The sequence below is a fragment of the Pseudophryne corroboree genome, chromosome 1 (assembly GCF_028390025.1).
Source record: "Pseudophryne corroboree isolate aPseCor3 chromosome 1, aPseCor3.hap2, whole genome shotgun sequence".
NCBI lineage: Eukaryota > Metazoa > Chordata > Amphibia > Anura > Myobatrachidae > Pseudophryne > Pseudophryne corroboree.
In genome coordinates this window covers 77,537,074-77,554,715 of record NC_086444.1, presented here as the reverse complement: position 1 = coordinate 77,554,715, position 17,642 = coordinate 77,537,074, and the positions used below count along the sequence as shown (strand labels likewise).

The window sequence follows — 17,642 nt, the reverse complement described above, 5'->3', positions numbered from 1 at the left end:
CCTTCCAGTCACCACCCACTTTGTTTCTCCATTTCTGATGCTGTCTGACCCAATCACGGCAGCACCGCTGTGTGTACACTGTGTAACGCATGCACTGTAGGGGTTGTCTTTTTTTTTTTTTTGCACGGTTGCAAATAATTGCTCAACTACGAGCACAGTGGCAATGCGTGTGGTTTGCTTGCGACGAAGAATCAGACCAATAGAATTGTGGCTGCTTCAACTTTATGCGACCCTGATGAAATACTGATCTACGATGCAGTAATACATTTACATGACAGTGATATTACTTAAATTATTACATAGTTTACACAGAGATAGATATCTATGTTTTGAAAGAAACGCATCAGGTATGCAACGGTCCGTTCCTATGTAATCAGCGCTCAGGTGCGACTTGTTTGCAGAATGACTGTACCTTTCAGGAAAGCAGGTCTTGTACTGTTCACTGAGATTTCACTGAGAGCCTGCAGGCTAAATTCTCTCTGAAATGTTTTTAATATGTAATTGTGAGCCCGTCTGGCTGGGGTTATTACCTACAGAACATGTGGAAATGTTATAGGTTCAAAATGTCATCAATAGAATGTCAACAGCTAATTTTGGATGATTTTAGCATTAGGGCTAAGTGTAGGTTATGATTAGGGTGAGGGTTAGGGCTAGGATTAGGAAGGCCAATACCGGGCCGTTATTTTAATCCCAGATATCGGGATTGAAAAACGATCAATGGCGTGATTTTCGGGATACCCGGGATTGGGTTGAAATTTGCTATAGTCAGCTGCTGGGTTCCATTATATGTTTTACTGCCACGGCAGGGCAGAGAACAACCCCTGAGATAGTGCAGACATCTCTGCAGCTGCACAAATCTGAAACTATCTCTGGCAGATTCCCAGTCATGCCCCTACTAGGATAAGCCATATATATGTAGCAACTAAGTAACGAATACTAAGGGGGTAATTTCGAGTTGTTCGCTCGCTAGCTGCTTTTAGCAGCATTGCACACGCTAGGCTGCCGCCCTCCGGGAGTGTATCTTAGCTTAGCAGAATTGCGAATAGAAAATTCTTAGCAGTTTCTGAGTAGCTCCAGACCTACTCACAGATTGCGATCAGCTCAGGGCGTTTAGTTCCTGGTTTGACGTCACAAACACGCCCTGTGTTCGGCCAGCCACTCCCCCGTTTCTCCAGACACCCCCGCGTTTTATCCTGGCACGCCTGCGTTTTTCCGCACACTCCCAGAAAACGGTCAGTTTCCGCCCAGAAACACCCACTTCCTGTTAATCACACTCCGATCACTTCAACGATGACAATTCTTCGTTCGGACGTGAGTAAATCTACTAAGTTTTGTGTTAAAATACTTAGCGCATGCGCATTTTAACCTTAATCGCTCCGTTGCGAAAATCGGCAACGAGCGATCAACTCGGAATGACCCCTAAGTACTGAGAGATTGCTGAGCGTTTCATAGGAGAAGCACTCAGAAAAGTAACATTTCACTACAAGTAAATTGTAACCTATACTGTAGAATTATCCAGTAAATCAGCTATTTATTACATTTCAGATTATCCGGGACACTAGTCCTAGACTGGCATTAGAGTCACAGTAAGCTAGCAATTCAGTAAATGTCTACACTGACGGCATTATGTGATATGTAATGAACAAGGCATGCAGGCAGCACGGGTAACTACTCTTTAGATCATCAGCTCCGTGCCCTGCCTCCCACGTAATCATCCGTTTACAAACATGAAACCTACAAGCCTGTGACGTATGTGAGAAATGACTGGGTGTCGCTGAGGTGCTGAGGAAGGACTGCGCTGTTTTCAGGTTGTCATCAATAGTATCTGGGTTCAGCTGCTGGTCTCAGGGTAATCAGCTGTCATTGATGTTGCCATCTCTGTTCCTCTCTATCCAGACTGTAGGTCGACAGTGTCTTGGTCGACACCCATTAGGTCGACAGCCATTAGAAATAGGTCAACACGGTCATTAGGTTGACATGAACAAGGTTGACATGGAAAAAGGGCGACATGAGTTTCTCACAATTATTTTCTTTTTTTGAACTTTTTCATGCTTTACGATCCACATGGACTACAATTGGGAACGCGAGCGCAGCGGTAGCAGAGCGAGGCATCTTGCCTGAAGCATGGCGAGCGAAGCGAGCCATGCGAGGGGACGCGGTGCACTAATTGGGGTTCCCGGTCACTTTACGAAGAAAACACCACCAAAAAAACATAAAAAACTCATGTTGACCTTTTTCCATACTGACCTTGTTTATGTCACTCCTAATGGCCGTGTCGACCTATTCCCTGTGTCGACCTGTGTGTCGACCTAGACACTGTCGACCCTGAGTCCCATACCCGTTCCTCCTACTGTGATCTCCCTGACAGCAGCAGCTGCCATACTGTGAGATGCACTAAGATGTATTCCCTTCTTACCAGAGGCGTCTTAAGAGAGGAGGAGGCCCGCGTGCAGTCTCCTAAAGGCCACCTCCTCTCTAGCCCTCAGCGCTGTTGACTCTGGGCACTAGGGTCACTAGGGGACCTTAGCACTGTCCCGGAGTCTAGTGCAGATGTGTGTAGAAGCCATTTTACTGTTGTTTTTCCTACTGCACATGTGCGAAACGTGCAGTGATTTCCACAGCTCTGCAGCTGCTGACATGCGACTCCAGAGGGTAAGTATTGAAAAAATATGGGCACAGGGTGTGCAGTGTTATAAATACGCCAGTGCTTCTTACATACCCTCCAACATTGGCCAGCTGAAAACCAGTACAAAATTGGAAAATGGCCGTGGTCATGGGTAAAGAGGGCGTGGCTAAGCAGCGCTTCCTTAGCCTTCCATTGTAATGGCAGACACTGAATGCCGGTACAAGGACCCTTTTGGCCGGTACAGACCTAAAAAACTGCACTGTTCTTAGGGACTTCAGTATGTGTACTGCATACCCTCCAACTGCACCTTTTTAATAGGTACAGTACCTTTTTTTTATGGTCTGTACCGATTTTTAGCTCTCCAAACTTCCATTGAAAGTATAGGAATCCCGCGGCACAGCAGCAGCGCTGCAGAAATCACTGGGAAAGTGGCGCGGCGCCATTTTCCCATGTTTCACGCTTGCGCAGTAGGAAAATCACTGGGAAAATGGCCGCAGCGCCAATTTCTCGGAGATCTGTGCATGCGCTGTAGACTCTGGGACAGCGCTATGGTCCCCTAGGGACCCTAATGCCCAGAAATACAGCGCTGCCGGCTGAAGTGGAGGGGGACCAGACGGAGCCTGCAAACGGGCCTCCTCCTCTTTAGTAATGCCCCACTTGCAGTGCAGCATGGTTTTGCCCATTAGTGTGCTTGTTTTGGTTTGCTAACAAACCTGAATAACCTCCTATATGTGCATAATAATAATAATAATAATAATAATAATAATAATAATAATAATTGTAACAGGAGTCTTGCTAGAATGTGCTCTGCTACAAAAATTCCACCAACGACCGACTCCAGACTTGTGCAAAAATAACAATTACCTTTTATTCAGGTAGCTCAAAAACAAAGATATACATAAAACAAAGATCACTGTATCTAGTATAAACAACCAGGGAGGATAGGCCCTGCCTCACTCCCTCTTACTTAATAAGGAACCCTTCAGGCCCCGACATCTTGACACTAGTGTCCCAGCCCTCCGGATCCCACTGTCCCTAGCAGGCCTATCACCTGGACACTAATACCCCTTTCACATCGCACAAATAACCCGGTATCGACACGGCATATTGCCGTGTCGACACGGGTCAGTGTGCGATGTGAAAGCACTTTGTCAGAATTAGCGGGTCGCCTGACCCGGTAATTCAACCCGGTATAAAAGAAGGATTATACCCGGGTTGAGTACCGGGTCAGGCGCAGTGTGAATGGGAGCCGCGTCGATGCGACACGGTTCCCATTCACAGCACAGGGAGAGGCGGCGCAGGAGATGAGCTCATCTCCCAGCGCTGCTCCCCCCCCCCGCTGCTATGGCAACCGACCCGGTATATTGCCGGGTCGGAAAGCCAACATAGCAGAGCAAATGCCGGATCCCACCCGGTAAGGACACATTTCTCTTACCGGGTGGGATCCGGCATTTGCGATGTGAAAGCGGTATAACTGCCTTCAGGAGCCCTGACTCATGGGAGAGACTCTGCTTTAAACCCAGCATCCAGGTGCTGGCTGATGAAGCAGCTTCTTGGGCTAAGAAGCCTATAAGACCTGGTCTGGGCCAAATGGATGGGAACCCGGTCCATCCATGCTTCCCATCCACCCCCAGGACCCTGTGTGTAGCTTACATGTGGCAAAGTACCTCTCCTGCCACATAATAATAATAATTATTATTATTATAATTATCAATTATTCATCTTATTTCAGTCTAGAGCATAAGAGATTGCATGTACTCATGATGAGAGCCTTGGAATAGTATAGAAGTGTATTATTATCAGTAAATGTACCCTTCAGACATAGCTGTGTAGATAATGGCACACATTGCTACAGAAGATGTCATAACACATGATCCATTCCCCCAATTTCAGTTATTAGATACTGTATGCACAAAAGGAAGAATCTCAACAGTAGATAAGATTATATATGATTTTTTTCACTCTTCATTGTCTGCCTTACGTCATGCATATATGTTGTGATAATTCCTTTTATCTTGGTAGCCTTGTGTCCTTGGTCTAGCACTGGCATTCCCAACCACGGTCCTAAAGGCACACCAACAGTGCAGGTTTTAGTGATATCCAGGCTGCAGCACAGATGGTTAAATCAAAATAACTGAGCTACTAATTAAGTCACCTGTGCTGAAGCCTGGATATCACTAAAACCTGCACTGTTAGTGTGCCTTGAGGACCATGGTTGGGAATGCCTGGTCTAGCATAATATCAGGAATGTATCACAGCAATAACTCCTCCATCTCATCCTGCTGCCTCCAGCCCGTTGAGTTATGACTCATTGCCTGCCATAATAGAGAATATATACTGGAAGCACATAAGGGGAGTAAAGCTGCTCCGTAGAGCTGCCGTATTTTAACTAGAGATGAGCGGGTTCGGTTCCTCGGAATCCGAACCCGCCCGAACTTCATGTTTTTTTACACGGGTCCGAGCGACTCGGATCTTCCCGCCTTGCTCGGTTAACCCGAGCGCGCCCGAACGTCATCATGACGCTGTCGGATTCTCGCGAGGCTCGGATTCTATCGCGAGACTCGGATTCTATATAAGGAGCCGCGCGTCGCCGCCATTTTCACACGTGCATTGAGATTGATAGGGAGAGGACGTGGCTGGCGTCCTCTCCATTTAGATTAGAAGAGAGAGAGTGAGATTGAGACAGAGACACTTGATTTACTGGAGCTTAGGAGTACTAGAGAGTGCAGAGTTTACTAGTGACTGACCACTGACCAGTGACCACCAGTGCAGTTTTATTTAATATAATCCGTTCTCTGCCTGAAAAAAACGATACACAGTGACTCAGTCACATACCATATCTGTGCTCAGCCCAGTGTGCTGCATCATCTATGTATAATATCTGACTGTGCTCACACAGCTTAATTGTGGGGGAGACTGGGGAGCAGTTATAGGTTATAGCAGGAGCCAGGAGTACATACTACATACATATTATTAAAATTAAACAGTGCACACTTTTGCTGCAGGCAGGAGTGCCACTGCCAGTGTGACTGACCAGTGACCTGACCACACTGACCACCAAGATAGTATACTATATTGTGATTGCCTGAAAAAGTTAAACACTCGTCGTGTGACTTGTGTGGTGTTTTTTTTTTTATTCTATAAAAAACTCATTCTGCTGACAGACAGTGTCCAGCAGGTCCGTCATTATATAATATAATTATATACCTGTCCGGCTGCAGTAGTGATATATATATATTTTTTATATCATTATTTATCATCCAGTCGCAGCAGACACAGTACGGTAGTTCACGGCTGTAGCTACCTCTGTGTCGGCACTCGGCAGTCCATCCATAATTGTATACCACCTACCCGTGGTTTTTTTTTTCTTTCTTCTTTATACATACTACATCTCATTATCATCCAGTCTATATTAGCAGCAGACACAGTACAGTACGGTAGTCCACGGCTGTAGCTACCTCTGTGTCGGCACTCAGCAGTCCATCCATAATTGTATACCACCTACCCGTGGTTTTTTTTTTCTTTCTTCTTTATACATACTACATCTCATTATCATCCAGTCTATATTAGCAGCAGACACAGTACAGTACGGTAGTCCACGGCTGTAGCTACCTCTGTGTCGGCACTCGGCAGTCCGTCCATAATTGTATACCACCTACCCGTGGTTTTTTTTTCTTTCTTCTTTATACATACTACATCTCATTATCATCCAGTCTATATTAGCAGCAGACACAGTACAGTACGGTAGTCCACGGCTGTAGCTACCTCTGTGTCGGCACTCGGCAGTCCGTCCATAATTGTATACCACCTACCCGTGGTTTTTTTTTCTTTCTTCTTTATACATACATACTACATCTCATTATCATCCAGTCTATATTAGCAGCAGACACAGTACAGTACGGTAGTCCACGGCTGTAGCTACCTCTGTGTCGGCACTTGGCAGTCCATCCATAATTGTATACCACCTACCCGTGGTTTTTTTTTCTTTCTTCTTTATACATACTACATCTCATTATCAACCAGTCTATATTAGCAGCAGACACAGTACAGTACGGTAGTCCACGGCTGTAGCTACCTCTGTGTCGGCACTCGGCAGTCCATCCATAATTGTATACCACCTACCCGTGGTTTTTTTTTCTTTCTTCTTTATACATACATACTACATCTCATTATCATCCAGTCTATATTAGCAGCAGACACAGTACAGTACGGTAGTCCACGGCTGTAGCTACCTCTGTGTCGGCACTCGGCAGTCCATTCATAATTGTATACTAGTATCCATCCATCTCCATTGTTTACCTGAGGTGCCTTTTAGTTGTGCCTATTAAAATATGGAGAACAAAAATGTTGAGGTTCCAAAATTAGGGAAAGATCAAGATCCACTTCCACCTCGTGCTGAAGCTGCTGCCACTAGTCCAGCAGGTCCGTCATCAGTCATTACATAATATAATATATACCTGTCCGGCTGCAGTACTAGTGATATTATATATGCATATATATTGATTTCATCTCATTATCATCCAGTCTATATTAGCAGCAGACACAGTACGGTAGTCCACGGCTGTAGCTACCTCTGTGTCGGCACTCGGCAGTCCATCCATAATTGTATACCACCTACCCGTGGTTGTTTTTTTTTTCTTTCTTCTTTATACATACTACTATAGTAGCTTACTGTAGCAGTCTGCGGTGCTGCTGAGCTGACAGTGTCCAGCAGGTCCGTCATCAGTCATTACATAATAAATATATAATATATACCTGTCCGGCTGCAGTACTAGTGATATTATATATACATATATATTGATTTCATCTCATTATCATCCAGTCTATATTAGCAGCAGACACAGTACGGTAGTCCACGGCTGTAGCTACCTCTGTGTCGGCACTCGGCAGTCCATCCATAAGTATACTAGTATCCATCCATCTCCATTGTTTATCTGAGGTGCCTTTTAGTTGTGCCTATTAAAATATGGAGAACAAAAATGTTGAGGTTCCAAAATTAGGGAAAGATCAAGATCCACTTCCACCTCGTGCTGAAGCTGCTGCCACTAGTCATGGCCGAGACGATGAAATGCCAGCAACGTCGTCTGCCAAGGCCGATGCCCAATGTCATAGTACAGAGCATGTCAAATCCAAAACACCAAATATCAGTAAAAAAAGGACTCCAAAACCTAAAATAAAATTGTCGGAGGAGAAGCGTAAACTTGCCAATATGCCATTTACCACACGGAGTGGCAAGGAACGGCTGAGGCCCTGGCCTATGTTCATGGCTAGTGGTTCAGCTTCACATGAGGATGGAGGCACTCAGCCTCTCGCTAGAAAAATGAAAAGACTCAAGCTGGCAAAAGCACCGCAAAGAACTGTGCGTTCTTCGAAATCCCAAATCCACAAGGAGAGTCCAATTGTGTCGGTTGCGATGCCTGACCTTCCCAACACTGGACGTGAAGAGCATGCGCCTTCCACCATTTGCACGCCCCCTGCAAGTGCTGGAAGGAGCACCCGCAGTCCAGTTCCTGATAGTCAGATTGAAGATGTCAGTGTTGAAGTACACCAGGATGAGGAGGATATGGGTGTTGCTGGCGCTGGGGAGGAAATTGACCAGGAGGATTCTGATGGTGAGGTGGTTTGTTTAAGTCAGGCACCCGGGGAGACACCTGTTGTCCGTGGGAGGAATATGGCCGTTGACATGCCTGGTGAAAATACCAAAAAAATCAGCTCTTCGGTGTGGAACTATTTCAACAGAAATGCGGACAACAGGTGTCAAGCCGTGTGTTCCCTTTGTCAAGCTGTAATAAGTAGGGGTAAGGACGTTAACCACCTCGGAACATCCTCCCTTATACGTCACCTGCAGCGCATTCATAATAAGTCAGTGACAAGTTCAAAAACTTTGGGTGACAGCGGAAGCAGTCCACTGACCAGTAAATCCCTTCCTCTTGTAACCAAGCTCACGCAAACCACCCCACCAACTCCCTCAGTGTCAATTTCCTCCTTCCCCAGGAATGCCAATAGTCCTGCAGGCCATGTCACTGGCAATTCTGACGAGTCCTCTCCTGCCTGGGATTCCTCCGATGCATCCTTGCGTGTAACGCCTACTGCTGCTGGCGCTGCTGTTGTTGCTGCTGGGAGTCGATGGTCATCCCAGAGGGGAAGTCGTAAGCCCACTTGTACTACTTCCAGTAAGCAATTGACTGTTCAACAGTCCTTTGCGAGGAAGATGAAATATCACAGCAGTCATCCTGCTGCAAAGCGGATAACTGAGGCCTTGACAACTATGTTGGTGTTAGACGTGCGTCCGGTATCCGCCGTTAGTTCACAGGGAACTAGACAATTTATTGAGGCAGTGTGCCCCCGTTACCAAATACCATCTAGGTTCCACTTCTCTAGGCAGGCGATACCGAAAATGTACACGGACCTCAGAAAAAGACTCACCAGTGTCCTAAAAAATGCAGCTGGACCCAATGTCCACTTAACCACGGACATGTGGACAAGTGGAGCAGGGCAGGGTCAGGACTATATGACTGTGACAGCCCACTGGGTAGATGTATGGACTCCCGCCGCAAGAACAGCAGCGGCGGCACCAGTAGCAGCATCTCGCAAACGCCAACTCTTTCCTAGGCAGGCTACGCTTTGTATCACCGCTTTCCAGAATACGCACACAGCTGAAAACATCTTACGGCAACTGAGGAAGATCATCGCGGAATGGCTTACCCCAATTGGACTCTCCTGTGGATTTGTGGCATCGGACAACGCCAGCAATATTGTGTGTGCATTAAATATGGGCAAATTCCAGCACGTCCCATGTTTTGCACATACCTTGAATTTGGTGGTGCAGAATTTTTTAAAAAACGACAGGGGCGTGCAAGAGATGCTGTCGGTGGCCAGAAGAATTGCGGGACACTTTCGGCGTACAGGCACCACGTACAGAAGACTGGAGCACCACCAAAAACTACTGAACCTGCCCTGCCATCATCTGAAGCAAGAAGTGGTAACGAGGTGGAATTCAACCCTCTATATGCTTCAGAGGTTGGAGGAGCAGCAAAAGGCCATTCAAGCCTATACAATTGAGCACGATATAGGAGGTGGAATGCACCTGTCTCAAGCGCAGTGGAGAATGATTTCAACGTTGTGCAAGGTTATGATGCCCTTTGAACTTGCCACACGTGAAGTCAGTTCAGACACTGCCAGCCTGAGTCAGGTCATTCCCCTCATCAGGCTTTTGCAGAAGAAGCTGGAGACATTGAAGGAGGAGCTAACACGGAGCGATTCCGCTAGGCATGTGGGACTTGTGGATGGAGCCCTTAATTCGCTTAACAAGGATTCACGGGTGGTCAATCTGTTGAAATCAGAGCACTACATTTTGGCCACCGTGCTCGATCCTAGATTTAAAGCCTACCTTGGATCTCTCTTTCCGGCAGACACAAGTCTGCTGGGGTTGAAAGACCTGCTGGTGAGAAAATTGTCAAGTCAAGCGGAACGCGACCTGTCAACATCTCCTCCTTCACATTCTCCCGCAACTGGGGGTGCGAGGAAAAGGCTCAGAATTCCGAGCCCACCCACTGGCGGTGATGCAGGGCAGTCTGGAGCGACTGCTGATGCTGACATCTGGTCCGGACTGAAGGACCTGACAACGATTACGGATACGGACATGTCGTCTACTGGCACTGCATATGATTCTCTCCCCATTGAAAGAATGGTGGAGGATTATATGAGTGACCGCATCCAAGTAGGCACGTCACACAGTCCGTACTTATACTGGCAGGAAAAAGAGGCAATTTGGAGGCCCTTGCACAAACTGGCTTTATTCTACCTAAGTTGCCCTCCCACAAGTGTGTACTCCGAAAGAGTGTTTAGTGCCGCCGCTCACCTTGTCAGCAATCGGCGTACGAGGTTACATCCAGAAAATGTGGAGAAGATGATGTTCATTAAAATGAATTATAATCAATTCCTCCGCGGAGACATTGACCAGCAGCAATTGCCTCCACAAAGTACACAGGGAGCTGAGATGGTGGATTCCAGTGGGGACGAATTGATAATCTGTGAGGAGGGGGATGTACACGGTGATATATCGGAGGATGATGATGAGGTGGACATCTTGCCTCTGTAGAGCCAGTTTGTGCAAGGAGAGATTAATTGCTTCTTTTTTGGGGGGGGTCCAAACCAATCCGTCATATCAGTCACAGTCGTGTGGCAGACCCTGTCACTGAAATGATGGGTTGGTTAAAGTGTGCATGTCCTGTTTATACAACATAAGGGTGGGTGGGAGGGCCCAAGGACAATTCCATCTTGCACCTCTTTTTTCTTTTATTTTTCTTTGCGTCATGTGCTGTTTGGGGAGGGTTTTTTGGAAGGGCCATCCTGCGTGACACTGCAGTGCCACTCCTAGATGGGCCCGGTGTTTGTGTCGGCCACTAGGGTCGCTAATCTTACTCACACAGCTACCTCATTGCGCCTCTTTTTTTCTTTGCGTCATGTGCTGTTTGGGGAGGGTTTTTTGGAAGGGACATCCTGCGTGACACTGCAGTGCCACTCCTAGATGGGCCCGGTGTTTGTGTCGGCCACTAGGGTCGCTTATCTTACTCACACAGTCAGCTACCTCATTGCGCCTCTTTTTTTCTTTGCGTCATGTGCTGTTTGGGGAGGGTTTTTTGGAAGGGACATCCTGCGTGACACTGCAGTGACACTCCTAGATGGGCCCGGTGTTTGTGTCGGCCACTAGGGTCGCTTATCTTACTCACACAGTCAGCTACCTCATTGCGCCTCTTTTTTTCTTTGCGTCATGTGCTGTTTGGGGAGGGTTTTTTGGAAGGGCCATCCTGCGTGACACTGCAGTGCCACTCCTAGATGGGCCCGGTGTTTGTGTCGGCCACTACGGTCGCTAATCTTACTCACACAGCTACCTCATTGCGCCTCTTTTTTTCTTTGCGTCATGTGCTGTTTGGGGAGGGTTTTTTGGAAGGGACATCCTGCGTGACACTGCAGTGCCACTCCTAGATGGGCCCGGTGTTTGTGTCGGCCACTAGGGTCGCTTATCTTACTCACACAGCGACCTCGGTGCAAATTTTAGGACTAAAAATAATATTGTGAGGTGTGAGGTATTCAGAATAGACTGAAAATTAGTGGAAATTATGGTTTTTGAGGTTAATAATACTTTGGGATCAAAATGACCCCCAAATTCTATGATTTAAGCTGTTTTTTAGGGTTTTTTGAAAAAAACACCCGAATCCAAAACACACCCGAATCCGACAAAAAAAATTCGGTGAGGTTTTGCCAAAACGCGGTCGAACCCAAAACACGGCCGCGGAACCGAACCCAAAACCAAAACACAAAACCCGAAAAATTTCAGGCGCTCATCTCTAATTTTAACCCTCTCTGAGCCTCCAAGATCGGTTCCCCATCTCAGGCTTTTAGCTCTGGGGTTGCTATAGACTGATGGAGACTTTTATTTTATTTTTATACACAATACAATTTTTTTTCTTCTTATTTTTACATAGAAACATTTTATAATGCAAAAAGAAGTCTCTGGCCTGGTTCGTATGCGAGGATGAATGCGGTTGCGTCTACTGATTTTTAGCACACTCCATACGCATCTATAAGCCCCTATGAGCAATTCTGACACCTACTCTATGCGTTCTACTCATTTCTCTGCGACCGCTGAGTGGGCACTACTGAATGTCAACTGTGGGACGACACGTTCTGTAGGGGTCTCATGGGCATGTAGCCAGAGTTGCGTCCAGTGGTGGCTCCAGAGCTGGGGCTGCAGCACAGTCCAAAATTCAAATAGGGGAGCCACACCAACTGCCACCAACCGACCTTTCAAACTGACTCACTGCCAGTTGGTGCTGCTCCCCTATTTGACCTTTGGACTGTGCTGCAGCCCCGCCTCTAGAGCCGCCACTGGTTGCGTCCTTTTCTGAATCGAGCGCAGGCAGTGCATCTCCTGCACCTTGCATGAGGTAGGTGTGACTGCAGTTGAACGTGATGATAGCTGCTTTTGCCAATGGAGGACTGGGGTGGTGCCCCCCTCTTCACAAGAACAGATGTCATGAGGGAAGTAGTATGTGTAGAAAAAGTATTAAACTAAAAAAGGGAGATTTTTGGATCAAATTGTTTAAACGTAGAACCCTACAGGGCCCCTTAACCCTCAGTCAGACGCAGCTGTTCTCGCTCCCCTCTCCGCCCCAAGGGGGCGCAGTGGCCTGTCCCTCCTAGTACCTTCCTATCTTGCTGTTCGAAACCCCGCTAGTCAGTTTTCCCACCGCCAGCGTGAAGTACAGTAGTGACCCTCCTGGCCTCTCAGGCCCACTGCGCCCAAACTTATACTCATGTTCGTGTTTTCTCTTTTTTACTTCAGATTTTCTGCTGAAATGGCCCGTAAAACCTATGATTCTTCTCTTGTATGTCCTAATGAAGGTCACTGATCACTTTAAGGGGCTAATTCAGACCTGATCGCTGCTAGCGTTTTTTGTACGGCTGCGCATGCACAGGTACAAAGCGGATCGCCGCTCAGCGATGGGTTTGTGCAAATAATCCATTCGCATGGCCGTTCACAAGGAGATTGATAGGAAGAAGGCGTTTGTGGTTGGAAAAATGCAGGTGTGTCCAAGTATTTGCAGGGCGGGTGTCTGACGTTAATTCCGGTCCCGGATATGCTGAAGTGATCGCAGCGGCTGAGTAAGTCCTGGCCTACTCATAAACTGCACAATCTCTTTTTGTACCGCTCGGCTGCACATGTGATCGCACACTTGCAGAGCTAAAATACACTCCCCGGTGGGCAGCGACTATGCTAACGCTGGAAAAAACCCTAGCGAGCGATCAGGTCTGAATTACCCCCTAAGAGCGTTAGAATTGAGGCCCTCATTCCGAGTTGATCGCTCGCTAGCTGCTTTTAGCAGCATTGCAAACGCTAAGCCGCCGCCCCCTGGGAGTGTATTTTAGCTTAGCAGAAGTGCGAACGAAAGGTTAGCAGAACAGTGCTGAAATATTTTCAAGCAGTTTCTGAGTAGCTCCAGACCTACTCCTTCCTTGCGATCACTTCAGTCTGTTTAGTTCCTGTTTTGATGTCACAAACACGTCCTGCGTTCGGTCAGCCACTCCCCCTTTTCCCCAGACATGCCTGCGTTTTTACCTGACACGCCTGCATTTTTAGCACACTCCCGGAAAACGGTCAGTTACCACCCAGAAACGCCCCTTTCCTGTCAATCACTCACCGATCAGCAGTGCGACTGAAAAGCGTCGCTCGCCCCTGTGTAAAACTGCATCGTTTTTTGTGTAAGTACGTTGCGCGTGCGCACTGCGGCCCATACGCATGCGCAGAAATGGCGATTTTTAGCCTGATCGCCGCGCTGTGACCGAAAGCAGCTAGCGATCAACTCGGAATGACCACCTGAGTTAATTAGCTGCTAATGACGATTTTCTAGCAGGCGCCTGACTGCGCCTGAACCCGGGAGTCCCAGAGGTGCGCCTGACGGAGGGTTAACCTAAAGCATGAGTTGCCACATATAAAAGACCTTTCAATATCAGACAGAAATGTAAATCTTTCCACACATAGATATTACTTGAGATATCTGAAAAATTCTCTTTAGAATTCATGAGCAGCTTGAATCCCCACTACTTGCACTGCCCATAATGTATCCCTCATACCCAGTGCTTAAAGTGGTCCTAGAGACGTGGTGGAACTCACCCCCCCTCCCTCCGGCGCCAATGCAACAAAAGGGGCATGGTCACACAATAGTAATAATTTCCACAGTAGTTGCACCCCTAATACACATAGGTGGTCATTCCGAGTTGTTCGCTCGCTAGCTGCTTTTAGCAGCATTACAAACGCTAGGCCTTCGCCCTCTGGGAGTGTATCTTAGCTTAGCAGAATTGCGAGCGAAAGATTAGCAGAACTGCTACTAAATATTTTCTTGCAGTTTCTGAGTAGCTCCAGACCAACTCCTAGATTGCGATCACCTCAGTCCGTTTAGTTCCTGGATTGACGTCACAAACACGCCCAGCGTCCGGCCAGCTACTCCCCCATTTCTCCAGCTACTCCTGCGTTTTTACCTGGCACGCCTGCGTTTTTTAGCACACTCCCTGAAAACACTCAGTTACCACCCAGAAACACCACTTTTTTGTCAATCAGTCACCGATCAGCTAAGTTTTGTGTTAAATAACTTAGCGCATGCGCGCTGCGTACCATGCGCATTTTCCACCTAATCGCTGCATTGCGAAAAACGGCAACGAGCGAACAACTCGGAATGACCACCAAAATGCCCACAGTAGTAGCACCCCGTAATACACAATGCCCACAGCAGTAGCGACCCTTATACAATGCCCACAGTAATAGTGCTCCTTATGCAATGTACACTGTACTGGTAGTGCCCACAGTGGTAGTGTCCCTTATATAGAGCCCATACTAGTGGTGCCCCTTATGGAATGTCCCGTGTAGTAGTGCCCCTTATGTCCCCAGGAGTGATGCCCCTTATGAAGTGCCCCCTTTACAATGCCCTCATTAGTAGTGCCCCCAGTAGTAATGCCCTTAATGGTAATGCCCCTGTGTAGTATTGCCCCCAGTAGCAATGTCACCTGCAGTAATGCCCCCAGTCATTTAGCCCCCTGTAGTTTAGCCCCAGTAGTTATTCCCCCAGTGGTAATGCCCCTGCAGTTATGACCCCACTAGTTTACCCCGACTTTAGTTTAGCCTCCCAGTGGTAATGCCCCAGTAGTTTAGTCGCTGTAGTTTAGTCCTCATGTAGTTTGCCCCCAGTAGTTTAGTCCCCCAGTAGTAATGCCCCCAGTAGTTTACCCCTTGTAGTTTGCCCCCAGTAGCTTGCCCCCAGTGGATAGCCCCTTGTAGCTTGCCCCCAGTAGTTTACCCCTTGTAGTTTGCCCCCAGTGGTTAGCTCCCTGTAGCTTGCCCCCAGTAGACGCGCCGCAAACACACTAAACTGCGTTCCGTCTCCAAGTGGAACTGACAGAACGCAGTTCCGCCCCGTTCCGGCTCACTTTAACCCCTGCTCATACCAGTAGCTTGTGGCTTCGGTCTGCACCGTGTCCCCCCCCCCCCCATACTGTAATGGTTGCTGTCTCACCCCTTTATTATAACTAATAGCTTATGTCTCCATTTTGTGTTTCACAATAAAGGATCAGTATGATATACCGATGTCGGGATGCCGGCATCAGTATACGACACTGGCATCCCGGCTATCAGTATGCCGGCAGTGGGGCAAGCGCAAAAAGTCCCCTTGCGGGCTTGCTGTACTTTCAACGCTGCAGGCTGGCTACGCTTGCCACACTGTGGCCTGGTGACTTGTTGCATTCGCAACAGGTTCTATTCCCACTCTATTGGTGTCATGGACACCCACCAGGGGGAATAGCCCCTGCTAGCCGGGATACCGGCTGTCGGCATTGTCAGCGGTTGGGAACTCCTTCCCCTTGTGTAAGCCATGTCCCCTCATTCTCCTATGTGAGTGATATCACTCCTTCCCCCTGTGTAAGCCATGTCCCCCCATTCTCCTATGTGAGTGATATCACTCCTTCCCCTTGTGTGAGCCCTGTCCCCCCATTCTCCGATGTGAGTGATATCACCCCTTCCCCCTGTGTGAGCCATGTCCTCCCATTCTCCTATGTTAGTGATATCACTCCTTCCCCCTGTGTGAGCCATGTCCTTCCATTCTCCTATGTTAGTGATATCACTCCTTCCCTCTGTGTGAGCCATGTCCCCCCATTCTCCTATGTGAGTGATATCACTCCTTCCCCCTGTGTGAGCCATGTCTTCCCATTCTCCTATGTTAGTGATATCACTCCTTCCCCCTGTGTGAGCCATGTCCTCCCATTCTCCTATGTGAGTGATATCACCCCTTCCCCCTGTGTGAGCCATGTCCTCCCATTCTCCTATGTTAGTGATATCACTCCTTCCCCCTGTGTGAGCCATGTCCTCCCATTCTCCTATGTTAGTGATATCACTCCTTCCCCCTGTGTGAGCCATGTCTTCCCATTCTCCTATGTTAGTGATATCACTCCTTCCCCCTGTGTGAGCCATGTCCTCCCATTTTCCTATGTGAGTGATATCACCCCTTCCCCCTGTGTGAGCCATGTCCTCCCATTCTCCTATGTTAGTGATATCACTCCTTCCCCCTGTGTGAGCCATGTCCTCCCATTTTCCTATGTGAGTGATATCACCACTTCCCCCTATGTGAGCCATGTCCTCCCATTCTCCTATGTTGGTGATATCACTCCTTCCCCCTGTGTGAGCCATGTCCTCCCATTTTCCTATGTGAGTGATATCACCCCTTCCCCCTGTGTGAGCCATGTCCTCCCATTCTCCTATGTTAGTGATATCACCCCTTCCCCCCCGTGTGAGCCATGTCCTCCCATTTTCCTATGTGAGTGATATCACTCCTTCCCCCTGTGTGAGCCATGTCCTCCCATTCTCCTATGTTAGTGATATCACTCCTTCCCCCTGTGTGAGCCATGTCCTCCCATTTTCCTATGTGAGTGATATCACCCCTTCCCCCTGTGTGAGCCATGTCCTCCCATTCTCCTATGTTAGTGATATCACTCCTTCCCCCTGTGTGAGCCATGTCCTCCCATTCTCCTATGTGAGTGATATCACCCCTTCCCCCTGTGTGAGCCATGTCCTCCCATTTTCCTATGTGAGTGATATCACCACTTCCCCCTATGTGAGCCATGTCTCCCTTTCCCAAAGCCCCTGTGTGAGCCATGTCCTCCCATTTTCCTATGTGAGTGATATCACCCCTTCCCCCTGTGTGAGCCATGTCCTCCCATTCTCCTATGTGAGTGATATCACCCCTTCCCCCTGTGTGAGCCATGTCCTCCCATTCTCCTATGTGAGTGATATTACCCCTTCCCCCTGTGTGAGCCATGTCCTCCCATTTTCCTATGTGAGTGATATCACCACTTCCCCCTATGTGAGCCATGTCTCCCTTTCCCAAAGCCCCTGTGTGAGCCATGTCCTCCCATTTTCCTATGTGAGTGATATCACCCCTTCCCCCTGTGTGAGCCATGTCCTCCCATT

General features: G+C 48.0%; 1 long non-coding RNA gene across 1 annotated transcript in view; it reads right to left on the bottom strand.

Moving 5' to 3' along the window:
• Positions 1-238: 238 nt before the first annotated feature.
• The window catches only part of LOC134932774 (uncharacterized), a 37,258-nt gene continuing 19,854 nt past the window's right edge, over positions 239-17,642 (bottom strand). The window contains exon 3 of the long non-coding RNA XR_010179546.1: positions 239-530. This is a non-coding gene — a long non-coding RNA (uncharacterized LOC134932774). The remainder of the gene's footprint in view (positions 531-17,642) is intronic.